The 16,614-nt window shown below is 41.1% G+C and overlaps 1 protein-coding gene across 2 annotated transcripts in view; it reads right to left on the bottom strand.

Annotated features, from left to right (window-relative positions):
• Positions 1 to 16,614, bottom strand: part of cpne5b (copine Vb) — a 142,435-nt gene that overhangs the window by 58,421 nt on the left and 67,400 nt on the right. The gene's annotated exons all lie outside the window — the stretch shown is intronic.

The raw sequence follows: 16,614 nt of genomic DNA, 5'->3' as shown, positions 1-16,614 counted from the left end.
CACTTTAGCCACAAAAAGCAATATTCCCTAATTGCTACCAACATACAGTACTGTATAAAAATCTTTAGTCACTCCTCACTTCTTTGGGTTTTGTTTGTTGAACCTCTTAACGCTGATCTATGAATCATTCAAGCATAAAACGACGCCTAATACAAGAGATGAAACAGTATGAAACAGTATATTTCTATGCCTAGTACTATAGCTAAGTGCCAGGCATTGAATACTATTTTTACAGGAACAAGGTGAATCCCAAAAAGCTATTAGTCAAAAACTTGGCATATCTCAGCATGCTATCTGGTGTGTCCTTAAAAAATTGAAGGAAACTGGACAAGTGGAGGATAAAAGAAGAACTGGCGGGCCTAAAAACTATCTACAACAGATGAACAGTATCTAAAAGTCATGTCCTCAAGTGAGAGCAAAAAATTCAGCAAACACCTGACACAGGACCTGAGAGATGCATTTGACCCTTCAGGTGATCCATCTACTGTTCACTGAAGCATCATGAGAAACAGTCTCAGTGGAAGGGTGGCTGTCAAGAAGCCATCCTCAAGAAAGAGAAATGGGAGGAAAATCACTGGCAACAGGTCTGATGGAGTGGTTTTGAGAAGTACAACAGTGAGTGTCTACAGCCATTTGTAAAACAGGGTGGTGGCTCTGTCATGGTTTGAAGCTGCATTTCAACCAGTGAAATTGATGGAATTAGAAACACAGAGAAGTACCATCTGATTTTGATCATCCATGCAATACCATCTAGAAAAAACCTGATTGACAACTGCTTAACTTTTCAGCATGACAATGATCCACGCACACACAGCACAAGGCCAGTTGCAGACACACTGGTGGTCCTTGTGCTGGTCCATGTGTCGATCACCTCTGGCAAACCTGATCTGGGCCACCAAAGGGCCATCATTCTTTGCGGTACGTGGGCCATATGTAAGTTGTGTGCAGCCACACTGCAGGCCCTGTGCTGACCCAGAACAGTTTCAGCTCTGGCCCAAGATGTCAGCCTAATGTTTACCTTAATCAAGCCATGTAATAACAACATGTGCCGGAACATAATAGTGCAAAAGCACCCTGGTAAAACTCTGTTCAGACAGTGAATGGACTGAGTGTTTTATAGTGCTTTTCTACTCTCCCAGATTACCCAAAGTGCTCTATACAACATGCCGTATTCACCCAATCACACACACTTTCTCTAAACTGAGTACTTCCTAACTACATTCATACACATTCACACTCTTGAGATGCAGACTGGAGGAGCCAGGGATCAAACCACTAACCTTGCAATCAATAGGTGACCTACTCTACCGCCTGAGCTACAGCCACCCACTGGCAAAGACGAGTAAACCGTCACTAGGTGTTAGATAAAGTGTACTCTCACAAACCTGTCAAATCTGCATTTGAAACGTTGGCTACCAGTATAGCAGCAGTTTAGTATAGCAGCATTTGGGTCTTCTAACTAAAATAGGAAAACAGGAACATAAATAGTGCCATCATTGCCAGATCTGGCCCACATCTGGTTGACATACACCCTGCCATGACACCGGTCAGTCAGAAGTGCCAGCTTGATGCCGGATCCAGGCCAGACCTGTTTTTTATGGGCCTGGGCCACATAAACCAAACCACAATCGAGCCAGATGTGGCATGCCATCACATAGACAGTGCCATCTATGCCAGGCCTGGCCCATATCTGGATGACATACTTCTTATCACGCCAGAAGTCAACCAGCAGTGCCGGCTTGATACCAGATCCGGGCCAAACCTGCTTGCTATGTGGGATGTCCTTCAAGAAGCCTGGACAACAACTCCTGAAGATTACTTAAAGAAATTACAAGAAGTCTTATCTAAGAGAGCTCAGACTATGTTGAAGAAGGCTGTCACACCAAATATTGACTTTTAGTGTCGTTAGAAATCTGCAAACTCTGGTTTTGCCTTATATGCTGTGTCAATAAATTGCTCCACCGATTTCACATTTTCTATAAAGAAAGTATAAAGAAATGAGAGGTGACTCAAGACTTTTGCTTTTACTGTATTATTAATAAGGAAATGTAGGAAATTTCAAAATTGAATATGGTAAAATATCTATCATCTGTCATTTTGATATATTTGATATCATTAGTTTTTTGTATTTAAGGATAATCTATCTAGTATCTAGTATAATCTAGTATCTCTGGCTAAGTCTGTGTATCAGAAGCAGTCTAAAGATTTATTTTCTCTGTGATTGTAAGTGAAATTTTATGATAATCATCACAATGATGAGTCTCTTCCTCAACAAAACAAGTCAATTTGTGTCCAAATGCAGTCTGTCAACAACAATTTATTTTGCTTGTTTCTTTCTATATTGTTCATACAAAAAACCCATCCTTCTCATTTCTTGTGTTGAAAGAGGGAGATGAAAAATCAAATAAGATCTAATTTGCACCTTGCTATTGATTTTCAACAGCTCAGACTTGATATATAATTTGTAACAGTTACAGAGATAGGTCCTCTTGAGGATGCCACACGATAGATACTGCTCCCTCGTATTACTGAAAACCTGAAACAGTAATCAAATCAAATCAAATCAAATCAAATCACTTTTTATTGTCACATCACATGTGCAGGCACACTGGCACAGCACATGCGAGTGAAATTCTTGTGTGCGAGCCCCACAAGCAACAGAGATGTGCAAACACAACAACACAAACGAGCAAAATACAAGAATGGCCAACCTGAAACTAATAAATATATGTACAATATATAATAGTGTATGCATTTCTGGATGTGTATACTAAATATTTTCCTACGTGTGTGTGTGTGTGTGTGTGTGTGTGTGTGTGTGTGTATACACATTTTTACAAATTAAATAGTAAAAAAATAAAATAAAATAATAATAATAATAATAAAATATATAAAATATACAGAGTTGAATATGTGCAAAACAAGTGGCATTTATATACAGTGTGGAGTGCATAATGTTGAAGTTCCAGTAGTGAAGCTGAGGTGTCTATGACGTGTTCAGCAGTCTGATGGCCTGATGGAAGAAGCTGTCTCTCAGTCTGCTGGTTCGGGACCGGATGCTGCAGAACCTCCTTCCTAATCTAATTAAGGTGTCAAGCCGGCAGTAATGTTTTTTTTCTCTTTGAAGTGGATCTGGTAAAATTAGAAAGTTAGTCTTGCAATAACGTAGGACGCCCTAAAAGAAAGAACTTTTTTTTATCTTCTTAACAAAAACAGACAACAGTCGATGCAACAGTGTATGCATGCATTAACGCAAAGCTTCACAGATCCTCCAGGGTACCCAGAGGATTATACCCACAGATGTTTTAAAAAAATTAAAAGGGGAGCTGTAAATCAACAGTGTGTGTAGGTGTGTAATGTGCTTGAATGTGTGCCTGAACTGAAGAATGTGGCATGTAAAGCACAGTGAGTGGTCAGTAATGTTTATTCGTTTGGACTATGACAACCCATACTGACACACAATTGCACACATACACACTATTTTTATTCACAGTGGTCGGAATCTGTAATTACAAAACTCTTCAGGGAGTCAAAGACTCAAGCCAGCTAACAAACCTGCTGTGAATAACACAGCTAAATTAATTTTGCCTGAGGGGTATGTGAGAAGGATGAGAAAAGCAGAAAGGGGAAACTGAAAAGGTGTAACCAATCTTCTCTCTTTTCTTTCTAAATTAGCACATGTCTTAAGAGCCAAATTATATCTTTCTTTCCTTTTCTTGGATTTGAATTCTGCTTTGTAAGTGCCACAAAAAAAATGTGTTCGATGCTTTTAACATATCAATTTCTCTGATCCTTTTAGTGTGAAGCTCAGCAGGAGATCTGACACTGCATAATAACACAGCGAGAACATGTTAACATCTCCTTGTTAGCATTAAATGATTACAATGATTTTTTATACACGGAGGAGCTCTCCAGGTTATCGTGACAAAAAAACCTGCGCCTAGACTGACGAAACAATTATGCTGACAAATTATTACATTTTAACATCCTTAAAATGAATATTTTAATATATTAACATTATACCCATCACCCACTTTGTTAGGTAGACTCGATCAACTGCTTATTGATGCGAATATGTCAGCAAGATCGCACAGAGCAACTCTATGCATTTAGGCGTGCAGACACGGTCAACATGAGAAGAAAGGTGATTTACAGTAATGCGCTGGTGCCAGATTGGCTGCTCTGAGCATGTCAGAAACTGCTGATCTACTGAGATTTGCCCACACAGCCATCTCTAAGGTTTACAAAGAATGGTCCAAAAAAAGAGAAACTATCCAGAGAGCAGCAGTTCGCTGGTAGCTCTGTGAATACTGAAGAATCCTGCTACTTTGCTGATGTTCAAACTATGCATCTGAATGCTGAAGAAAGGTGATTGAAGTGACTTTGAGTGCCACAGGGAGTTCTGAGTATTTCAGAAACTGCTGATCTACTCAGATTTTCCCACCAAACTATCTCAGAATTAGTCTGAAAAAAAGAAATTATCCAGCGAGCGGCAGTTCTTTGGGAGAAAATGCTGATGTTAGAAGAGAATGGTCAGACTGCTTCAAGCTGATAGAAAGAAGAAAGGCCACAGTAACTCAAATAACCACTTGTTACAGCCAAAGTATGTAGAAGAGCAGTTCTGAATGCACAAACTTTGAAGGAGATGGGGTTAAAATGTTGCAAGGTCTGATGAGCCTCAATTCAACACAGCACATCAGGGATGCGGAGGAGTGAGAGATTCACATCCGGATGTGCAAACCACAAATAAGCAGCAACTGTGTGATGCATCATATTACTATGGACCCAAGTCTACGAGGCATTTTGTTCCATTTGTGCCATGAAGAATGAAGGCAAAGGGATCCCAACCAGATACTAAGAAGCCGTACCTAATATAGTGTCCGGTAAATGAATGTAGTAACAATATCACTGGCTGCCATCAATTTTACAAAGAGTTACAAACATTTAAGTTCACTGGATTTCACAGTTCAAAATGTTTGTGTAAAAATATTAAAATGACTCGAGCTTACATGTGCTCACTGCTGAGCTATTAATGGGCCACAAATACTAAAGCTATGGGTTGAAACATGAAAACAAATCTGTAGATGCAATCATTATTTGTAACATCTGTGAAGATTCTCAGTCATCCAGGTCATCGTAGTCTAAGGAGCTTGGAAGGAAAAGCATCAGGACTTCTTTCTTTAAGCTATTTTTTTTTTTCAAGCTCCTGAGACCATTATTTGTAACATTTACACTGTCTCGGTGTAAATGTTACAAATACATTAAAAAATAATTCATTATTTTTTTTAATGCATTACTGAACATTTTAACTTAGGGCTGGGCGATATGACCCAAAATTCATATCTCGATATTTTTTAGCTGGATGGCGATATAAGATATATATCTCGATATATTTTTTTAAAGCCATAAAGTAATAACAAGAAGAGAGTTCTTAGTCAAAGCTGTGTCCCAGATGTCACACAGGCACTTTTATTAAAATAGAGCAGATGTACATAAAATTTACTCAAAAATAAATTATGAGCATTTATTAAATAATAATGCTCCATAAATAAAAGAAAACAATGTTGTTTTTGTGCATAACAAAAAGCTCACAATTGTGCAGTCAAAATGTAAACTAAAAGACGCTGAGCATAGTAACACAGACAGATTTCACAGCTGCTCTGTTCCCAACTTGTACTGCCTGACTGACAGCCTGGAGTTTGAAATCCGCTTCGCAACCACGTCTCTTAACAGGTGCCATTTATGGTCCTTACACACAGTAGGGTAATACTACGTTGAAGCACAGTACGTATCACTCCGCGAGGCTCAGCCGTAATGCTCCGACAATCCATCAAGCGGTGCAGCTCCGTAGCTTAGCAAAGTCGTACTAAAACATTTTTTGACAGATTGCTGAGCGCCGTGTACCGCATAAAATCGGTTCGCGGCCATCAAGCACAACCAGAATTCATACATAAGGCGCGCTGTCAACTTTTGAGAAAATGCAAGGATTTTAGTCCGTGCAGCACCTCTGGGCTGCATGCGTTAGCGTGGTTAGCTCGTTAGCGTGGTTAGCTAGCTAACACGTTGACGCCGTCCAGCCCCACGCACGGGGCGATGCGCAGTAACTCGTTAACGGAGATTTGCCGTGTCCATCTTGTCGCTTCCTGCAGGTGAAGCGATGGGGGAGGAGGGGGAGTTGTGTTCAGTGAAGGAGAGGCGAGGCCAAGTAACGTTGCGTAAAGACGAAAGTGGACGAAAGAGAGGCAAACCTGCGGCTCCACAAGTATAATTACAACGTAACATAGACTATATCGATATAAAGGATATTGTCACATCTTATATCTCGTATAAAAATATATCGATATTTTTTAAAAACTCGATATATCGCCCAGCTCTATTTTAACTTATCGAAAGTTCTCAAAGTTTGTAGTAAATTGCTATAAAAATACATAAATGTACTTGTAACTCTTCTCAATCAAACAAGGGTTTAAAGCATTCAAGTAGCTAGAAGCACAAAAGCTAGTATCTAGGACCAAGGGCCATTGTACATAATCAGACTTCTTGACAGCAAAATTGTGCTGGAGGCCTTCCAGAAGAGTACTCTACCAAAGAATAGCCCCTCATTGATTCACTCAGAGCAGCAGCTTGGCTGAGAGCCTGAAATTCACCAGTGATCAACAGAGGAAAAATGAGAAGTTTGAACCGAAGGAGAAGATGGGAAGGTAAAAGAAAGAATCTTTGGAGGGCAGAAACTTTGTCTCTGTTAGCTTAGTCTCAGAGAAGCCTTATATATTTTCAAAGTGTCAAAAAGAGAGGAAAAGTGTCCGTTAACTGTAAAACTAGCTATCAAATGAAAATATGTATCTGCAGTGCATTTTACATTTTTACTGACCAAAGCACAATACCTGCTCACAATTATTGTACATATTTACTAAACCTACAAAAGAACTAAAATATTGATTTCTTTTTATTTAATCCTAATTTAAGTGAATGCAAAAACTTCTTTATGAGGAAACCTTTCAAGAAATAATCATTTGAAATTAGTCTTACAGATGTTTTTGCAGACATTGTCACTCCAGCCTAGCTGCTCAGATATAATGTAGCCCTGTTTCAAGGCCTTCAGAGTCCTGCCTTTGAATATGACTCATCTGTACAGTTTCACTGCCTGCAGTTTTCCAAATAGAAAAGTCAGTGACAAAGTCAGCTTTGGCCTAGATTTGATTCTCACACATCAGAACTTTCTCCGCTCCAGTACCATTTATTAAATTTTAGATTCACACTTTAAATCTGTGGTGCTGAAAATTGTGTACATCAGACTTAAATCTACCGGCATTTCCTCACAGATTAAATACAATTAATTCAGTTTTAACCAAACCCCATTTACTCAATCTGTAAAACAAAGTATGTTTATCGTTCTAACTCAAACCAGCCGCTGGACTACTGACACCTCAGATTTCACCGTCACAGAGGAAATCATAATCAGCAGTAATGAATTCACGCTCAGGAGACAGGTGTCTTATTTTTGAACATTCGAGGCTTCCGCTGCTTTCGCCTTCAGATTTTTTGTGAAGGTTTTCAGACATTAATTAAGAACAATGGCTGAGACTGCTCACTCATTCATGTATTCATATTCCTTTCCAGTAACTCTAAGATAGTGAGAGCATTATTCTCTTAATACAGAAATGGAAGTTTCCTTTCTCACTCTACCAATAACTTATCACTGTGCAATTAAAGTGTAATGAATGCTCACCATGCATCAAAATGTTTGCCATCATTACCTACATGGATCTGGGTGAGGCTAAATACAGGGAATTCTAACAAACTCACACAAGCAGACAACCATCTGTGGGAAAATCCCTCCAGAGGGCACTGGATGACGATTACTCAAAAAGAAGACAGCTTCATTGCAAGAGACACTCTCTCTCTACCTTCCCTAAAGGCTCTCAATTTCTTCTAACCATCTCACAGAACCATCTGGAGGCAGATGTTAACTAATTTATAAATGCAGATTAAATAGCCCCGTTTTGCTGTGCTATACATTAGTTTCTGGGAAATTTGGACTGCCCTTGTATGTCAAAATATATTACTGAAAAATATCACACATCGCATTGCCGGCAATAAGTCGGACTCGTTCCCGGTGGGTGATGGGCTCCGCCAGGGCTGCCCTTTGTCTCCGGTTCTGTTCATAATTTTTATGGACAGGATTTCTAGGCGCAGCCAAGTGGCGGAGGGCTTTCGCTTTGGTGGCCTCAGAATCTCATCTCTGATTTTTGCGGATGATGTGGTTCTGTTGGCTTCATCGGGTGAGGGCCTCCAGCTCGCACTGGAACGGTTCGCAGCCGAGTGTGAAGCAGCGGGAATGAGGATCAGCACCTCCAAATCTGAGGCCATGGTTCTCAGCCGGAAAAGGGTGGAGTGCCCACTCCGGGTCGGGGATGAGTTCCTGCCCCAAGTGGAGGAGTTCAAGTATCTCGGGGTCTTGTTCGCGAGTGATGGGAGAAGGGAGCCGGAGATCGACAGACGGATTGGGGCTGCAGCTGCAGTAATGCGGACGCTGCACCGGTCCGTCGTGGTGAAGAGGGAGCTGAGTGTAAAAGCGAAGCTCTCAATTTACCGGTCGATCTACGTCCCTACCCTCACCTATGGCCACGAGCTGTGGGTAGTGACCGAAAGAACGAGATCGCGGATACAAGCGGCAGAAATGAGCTTCCTCCGAAGGGTGGCTGGCCTCTCCCTTAGAGATAGGGTGAGAAGTTCGGCCATCCGGGAGGGGCTCAGAGTAGAGCAGCTGCTGCTCCACATCGAAAGGAGCCAGCTGAGGTGGTTCGGGCATCTGACAAGGATGCCCCCTGGGCGCCTCCTGGGTGAGGTGTTCCAGGCATGTCCCATCGGGAGGAGGCCCCGGGGCAGACCCAGGACACGCTGGAGAGATTATATCTCTCGGCTGGCCTGGGAACGCCTTGGTATTCCCCCGGATAAGCTGGAGGAGGTGGCTGGGGAGAGGGAGGTCTGGGCCTCTTTGCTTAGGCTGCTGCCCCCGCGACCCGGCCCCGGACAAAGCGGATGAAGATGGATGGATGGAAAATATCACACATGCATATTTTTCTTTTAATATATACTGTAGGGTAATGAACAGGAGCTCACAGTTGTACAGGGTCAATTCCATATGCTGCGTTTTTTTTAGTGAAATGCTTTCCCCTCAGTGTTCGGATCTCATTGCCATGTTCCAAGCACAGATCTCCTAATCCATTCCACTCTGCAGCTTTTGTCTAAAATGATGATCAAGAATAAAAGAAGGTAGAGCGCTTAGCCTCCTGGTGCCTTTCACTGATCCTCAGGCCACAAACTGCACACTGTGACTGAACAGAGGAGAGTTCAGAAAAGCAAAAGCACCACAGGGGTGTCCTTTAGGAAGCCTATTGAGGACGGTGATTATCGGCTGCCATTAAAACAGACAAATGCTCATTTGCTGTTTTGGAAAGCGTAAAGGTGAATGGGTGCTGAAAGTGGGGCTTTCGCTGATGACAGAAGCTGCATGCTGTTGTTAGAATATAATAACAAGTACTTTTGGCAGCCATGGTTTAAGAACACTTAAGCTGCAGCTGACAGAAATCTCAAAAAGGCACAAAAAAAGAAAAAAAGAACCCTTTCCAAAAAACTGAATTTGAAGACTGACAGTCCTCTACTGTAAGCACAGGCATACGCACACAATGATGACTCTTTGTTTCACACAGCATTCCCAGGTCAAAGTCCTCACAGGATAGGGTTGCAGATGAGTCCAGATGAGATGCAGACATGTGAACGCCACACAGACAGGCCCCAAAACCCAGAACCTTTATGCTTTGACAGAGAGCACTGGTAACCACTGCATGCCCGTGCTTCCCATGTACAAGTTGCCAGCCCCAGCTTTATACTCACCAGTGTATACGCAAATTAGTTTATGTTGTCAGGAAGATAATGGGCACAGATGGTGTTTGTGGCTGTATTCAAGGGTGAAATAAAGCCTTTTGGGTGATTTATAAACAAGCTCATTTTACAAACATGACAAATATTGGAAAAGATAGGTAAGGTAAGGTAGAGCAGAGAGCTAACCTCAAATCATTTCAGTGCCATCTATTTCAGTTTTGCAACCAATTCTGGACAAGGTTAAAGTACGGGTGACTCGACAAGGCCTTTATCGTTAGATCATTTCAGGATCACATGCAGGTCTGGACACTGTCTGGGATAAGAAGATGCTAAAAAGAATATATTTGTTTGATTTAATGGTGCATCTATAAAACATGGCATGGTGGGTATGAATATTTCACTGAGTATTTAAGAGTCACGGCTTCAATGAAGTGTTGGGACTCAAACTGTCTTGGAGTGTGGTGAACCTCTAAATTTAAAGAAAATTGGAAAAGGGAAGTAGTCAGCCAAAGACATTAAAGGGAGTGAATGGGAAGAGCATGAAAATGGGACACATACAAATTGGAATAATATCGTCATAGCCGAAGGACGTGTATAAATTCTGGTCAGTTGCAGATGCCCACGGGTGCAGTGTCAGTGTTAAATACCTAATGAGACAGCAGCTTAGACTCTGTTCAGCGTACTGTAGGGGTATTTTTTATCAGCAGTTTATCTCGGTCCGGTATCCCTTGGAACAACAACCATAATGCACGAATCTCCACCTCACAATCTAGCGCTGATGTTCAGTATGAACACAAAAAAACAAGTGTGCCCCGTGAACCAAAGCTGGAAGTGTTGAGTAGAGATTGCCTCTTTTACAAGCTGTGTCATCAGCTGCACAGGTTTAGGGTTAAAAAATAGTTCAATGTCCCTTATACACTGCATGTATCCAACTTAGTTTTCTTTGGGTGGAACTTGTGTCATTATATTGGATTTACTTTCAATTTACCCAAGGGAAGTTTTTTTTAACAGAATCATTTTATTTTAGTGCACTTTAATAATACTCAGTCCTTAGAAAGGGGTACCAGTATGATGATGGAGGATAATTAGCCAAATGTTTCATCTAAGTAAACGTGTGGACCAGAGATCACGCTGCATCTGTCTCATTAAGTGTAATACGGCAAATGTGTGCTGTTTCCAAGCTGAGGTAACCAGACACCCCACTAAAAAGGAGCAAACATATTCTACTTGTAAGCTTGTGCAAACATTTACATTTGTATCAGCTGTGTGCAAGTACTGGGCACCTTCCATAGTTAGTTTTTTTTTTTTATAAATTTTTTTCTTCTTTTTAACAGCGGTAATTAGTGCCGGGGTGCAACTGACGGTGCTGTTTTTGTCCTCTTCCCAGAAGCGCATATATAAATATCTCATTATTACAATGTGTTTTTTGTTTTTTGGGAGGGATTTTTTTCTTCATTAAGTCCGAGTTCTTGTTGAGCTCATCCATCGTCTCCAATGCTGCCCATGCCACGCACAGGAAAAAAACCCTCTCTTTTTCCTGGAATCCAAACAGCAAATGCATCTCTTTTTGTGTAAAAGAGATTTTTGTTTTTAACACAAATGACTCACTATCCCACAGAGCCATTTGGCATTTGATATCTTCTGTCTGATGTTTTTACTGAGGAAATAATTGCAAAAAACTTAACTAGATTAAGATGCTGCCAGGAAAGTAAGTTTGAAGCAATTATCGTGTTTGTTCAAGGTGTAGATTTAGTTAAATGAAAAAGTAAAACAAAACACCAGAACATGAACACCTCATTATGTAACTATAGATATGTCGGACCTGACATCTCCAGACATTTTCTGTTTATAAGTCATGCTGTAAATGTGTGACTATATTTGATTGGTCCAGCTGGGTTTTTTGTAGAATGGACTCAATTTAAACCTGCAAAGGGGGGGGAAAGTGGTGAGCCAGATTCCAGCAGGAATCTAGTGCTCTGTTACACTTTTTACTCATGAGCTTCCTAATTAGGTCACGTGGAATCAAAAATAATCCCATGTGTAGGTAAAGTCTTTCCTGGTGAAGGAAGATACTAAGGATTAGCAGGTTCAGGAAGGATTTCTGTGCAAATTCCAATCTCAGTGTGGGATGTCTTCCTCAGAAAGAAAGATACAGAGGATTACAAAATTTCAATTATCTCTCCTCTGCCATCATTATTCAGGAGACCAACCGAGCACGATTTGATAGATTCAGGAACGGAGGAAGTTTCTTCCACACCACCAGCTCTGTAACCTTTAAAACACAACACGAGCACAGCCATCCAAACATACAACAAAGCGCAATGAAGCAATCTCTCTAACACAATTACTGTCTTCACTAACTCTGCTGAAGGGAAAAGTGAAACACTATTTCATTGCTGTAACGACACAGAGCTCCACCTGGGACATCCACTCCCTCAATTACCCAGTGCTGATTCTACAAAGCCTGGGCCATTCGAGACTTCATTTGACTTTATTACAATGGCCACCAAAGAGAAGGTGCCATTAATCAAATAGGAGAGAGAAAGAGTGAGCAGACACCTAGGAAAGAAAAGAAATGAACTGAAAGGCTGGTGCAGTTTCTCTGTCCTAGCTTACTTCTGCCTAAAAGAGAGAAGGACCAGGCATCCATCATGCCTCAAATGAAGCAAGAGCCAGTGCTGACAGATCTTTCGAGGTGGCGGAGCTATCATTTTCAGCTAGTCTCAATCGTACCTGGAAATAAACACACTTACAGACAGATGCCCGATAATTAGGGCTATCCGTGGCTGATATTGCATTTGATGAAAAGAAGACAGTACTCAAGAAAAAGAAACACATGCTTTAAACAAGCTTGGCTAATTTCACTACATGTGTTTTCTCTGACTCTTTTATCTTTCTTTTCCTTTGTTTATAGCCACAAACACAGAAGGTGAAAGGCAGGAAAAAAAAGCTTTTTTCCCGTTTCAGTTGGGGAACAAATGACACCTCAGGCAATTAGCATCGTAACAATGGCAGCCAATCTCTGTAATGCTTTGTTTTCCATCAATGCTGCTGAGTCCACTAATTCGCTTTGGAGGAAAATCAATGGCATTTGCCAAAATAGCTGTCTCCAAATGTTTAAACAGGCTGCTCTTAGTGCAGGACTAGCATGCTCTGCCGCTCAGTTTGTTGATTTCCAACCAGATGACTGAAAGTAATAGGCATACAGCGCACTGTAGCTTAATAAAATAGTTAATCCTCCAAAGCATTCATGAACTTGTTAATTTAATGGGAGAAGGACTCATTTGTCAACTTGACTGATGGCTCCAATTGAATCCACAATGACAGAGAAAAAATGTTTTCCCTACAGATGGCTCAGCTTGGAAAGAAGGAGCGGTGATCAATTGCTGCCTGCTGGAAGAGGAAATGGAATTTTGCTCAGAGTTATTAGACTCAGGGGTATCAATACTGCATGAGCTCACGCAGACAACAAACATCTCTTTCCCGCCAAAGCAACAGTGCAGGAAAATCTGCTTGCCATTCATTGTCAATGGGTCTACAAGGGTTATCTGACCTGCTTTAGGATCCAGCTCACAGCCAGGACGAACACAGTGTTCAGAATGACAATAGTCCCTTTTTGAAAGAAAAAAACCAACAACAATGGTCCCATCATGCATCTCAATGAGACACGAGTGCACATCAGTGGCACAGTAGGAGATGGATTCACACAGCAAAAATATAGAACCCGGCTCACCTTTTCACATCCTGCATCGTGCAGCAACCCAGTGTGCAGCCTAATATGTGCACATTCCCACTAGGTCATTTTTGAAAAGTAAAGTGCATTTTAAAGATTTTTTTTTAATTGTTTTTATTGTTAAACAGTAAATTGCATCAAGATCCAGTCATTCAGCTTAGATGATTGTAGTTGTGGTAAAGTTTCCTAATGTTTCATGGTATTTTATGATGATCGATGTTTTTCTCTAAAAAGTCTGAGATGGGGAGAAGTGTTTATAACAGCTGGAAACATGGATGGAAGAGTTAGTGGGTAATGTTTTAATGGTGTGTTGTGGATTGTTGTTTTGCAAATACTGTGGATGATTAGGGACGCAGTACGTGAAAAGCATGTTTCTATTAGCTCATTTATGTCAAAATATGTGATGTTATGGCATCACGACGCATGTTTTAGTGATACTGGAGGCTTTTTGCGATAAATGAAAATGAAAATGAAAATGAGGAGGGGGGGTTTTGTGCAATTTCTGAATCCGATCAGGTTAAAAGCAGATCAGAGCACAAGAATAACAAACATTTGCCCTGAAAATTGCAATGCTGAAACACATCTGGATGTTTGCATGTTTGTTTTCATGAAAGCAATGTGATTGTAATATATGTGGGGCTTAATCTGCCTTATAAAACAGGGCTGGAACAAAAAACATCGCATTAGCTCTTCTCTGGTGCGTAATATAGTGGACTTCAGGAAGACCAGGAAACACTTGACCCCTGTTTCAATCCAAGGGGTCAGTGTTGACATTGTGGAGGACTATAAATACCTCGGAGTACACACTGACAATAAACTGGACTGGGCTAAAAACAATACAGCACTTTACAGAAAGGGCCAGAGTCGTCTCTATTTTTCTGAGGCGACTGAGGTCCTTCAACATCTGCCAGAAAATGCTCAGGATTTTCTACGAGTCTGTTGTGGCCAGTGCAATCCTCTATGCTGTTGCATGCTGGTGGAGCAGGCTGAGGGTCGCAGATGCCAACAGACTCGATAAACTGATTCGTAAGGCCAGTAATGTTGTGGGGATGGAGCTGGACTCCCTCAAGGTGGTGTCGGAGAGGCGGATGCTGTCCAAAATAAAGACAATGTTGGACAACACCTCCCACCCACTCCATGACATGCTGGTCAGTCACAGGAGCACGTTCAGTGAAAGACTGAGAGTACCAAAGCACCACTGAACGACAGGAAATCTTTCCTGCCTGTGGCCATCTCCCTGTACAACTCATCCTTAACAACTTAACACACTGTTTACTGCAACAGCTACACCCTTCTTGCACATGCTCTTTTTCAGCTATTTATTAATAAGTGACTTTTATGTATATATATGCCTGTATATATTGTGTTATTTTTAGTGTATTGTCTGTCTCTGTTAATGTTTGTTTATAATGGAGCACTGTAACGAAAAATAATTTCCCCTAGGGATCAATAAAGTATTCTGATTCTGATTATGGACATTTTTCTTTTCACAAGGGTTTCCCCCAACATGAGTCACTGCTTTATGAAATAAGAAAAAGACTGAAGATGCAGGGGAAAACAAGCCAGAAAAACCATTAACACATACGTAACACTGAATAATTTTGCCAATAAACACAGACAATGCAATGATTAAATGCATAATTCTTGCTTTTTGCTTTTTAGGGCTATTTTGTCCATCATTTGTAAGCAACTGAGAAAGTAAATTTTATTTACAGAGCACATTTAAAATCAAAGGGCTACTACTTCTAGAAAGTCTAGGAACTACACAAATTCACACTTTTTACATAACAATAACACAACTGCTCATCTATCCGTTTCCAGAGATCAGCAGTTTACAAAAGCTTGACGAAGCACGTTTGTATTTAGGTTGGATTTAAACACAGTCACAGTTGATGAGGTCACACGGGAGATCATTCCAGAGTCTTAGTGCAACGACAGCAAAAGCACGACCCTCTTTCGAAATAAGCTTCGACCGCAGGGTGATCAAGAGTGATTGAAAAGCAGGGCTTAATGATCTTTAGGGAGTATATGGAAGCAGCGTATCTGCATCCATACGCTCCATCCTGCACCACTGCACTAAGCACCTGCACCCACATATCCAGGTACAAGGCCATTTAGGGCTTTAACCACAAACAGTGCCAGTACACAAACAGTACTTTATACTTTAATCTGTAAGAGAGCCAATACCAGGGTGCTACCTCTGCAAGTAATGTGATCTCTCTTTTTAATCCCATTCACTAATCTGGCTGCACCATTTTGGACTAATTGTAAACAAGCAAGATATGACTGACTAACTTCAGCGCGTTACAGCAGTCCAGTCTCGAAGTAACAAGCAAGCACAAACATTTCCAGATCGCATGGCTAAATAAAAGATTTCAGTCTGGAGGTTGTTCCGAGATGGAAGAAAAGCGGCCAATGTCAACTACTGTATGTGCAAGCTACACAAAAGTGAGCCTCAGTCTCATATCTTTGCGCATCGCCCGGCTCACTAACGCAGCTTTCAAGCATGTAAAATATCATCCTTCCATCTGGAAGCTGGAACTTTTAATAGACTGTCTTAATTGGTTCGTCAAGAGATATTTTTATAGTCATAAAATGTATCGCTAGATGAAACATGAACCTCTACAAAGCCAGATGCTTCTTTTTGATGTGAGTCTTACTCTTAGAGAGGTTCCTGGAAGAAGCCGGTGATGTTCCTGCGAGGCAACCCTTCTCTGGTGAGCATATTTCCATGAAGCTCAGCACCCCTGAACTATCTGTTTCACTTCACCTAGCCCTGCAAACACAGGCAGCCCTTGGCATTACACCCATCACTTTTCATCACAGCATCAAAGTCTTCTCTGTCGATTGCGAAGAATGAGCTTGAGGGGGTAGTGGAATAAATTTCTACCCCCTCTCTCCTTCCTCCCTTCAATTTCTTCCTTTCTTTGTTGAGACACTGGTTTGTTTGCACTTCAAAGATTAAAAAAGCAGTAAATAATTGATTAATCAATCAG

This window comes from Diplotaxodon limnothrissa, linkage group LG5 (genome assembly GCF_057381915.1).
Source record: "Diplotaxodon limnothrissa isolate DT_005_m linkage group LG5, D_limnothrissa_male_GT1.1, whole genome shotgun sequence".
Lineage (NCBI taxonomy): Eukaryota > Metazoa > Chordata > Actinopteri > Cichliformes > Cichlidae > Diplotaxodon > Diplotaxodon limnothrissa.
The sequence above is the reverse complement of the archived record's forward strand: the minus strand, read 5'-3'. Positions and strand labels throughout refer to the sequence as shown.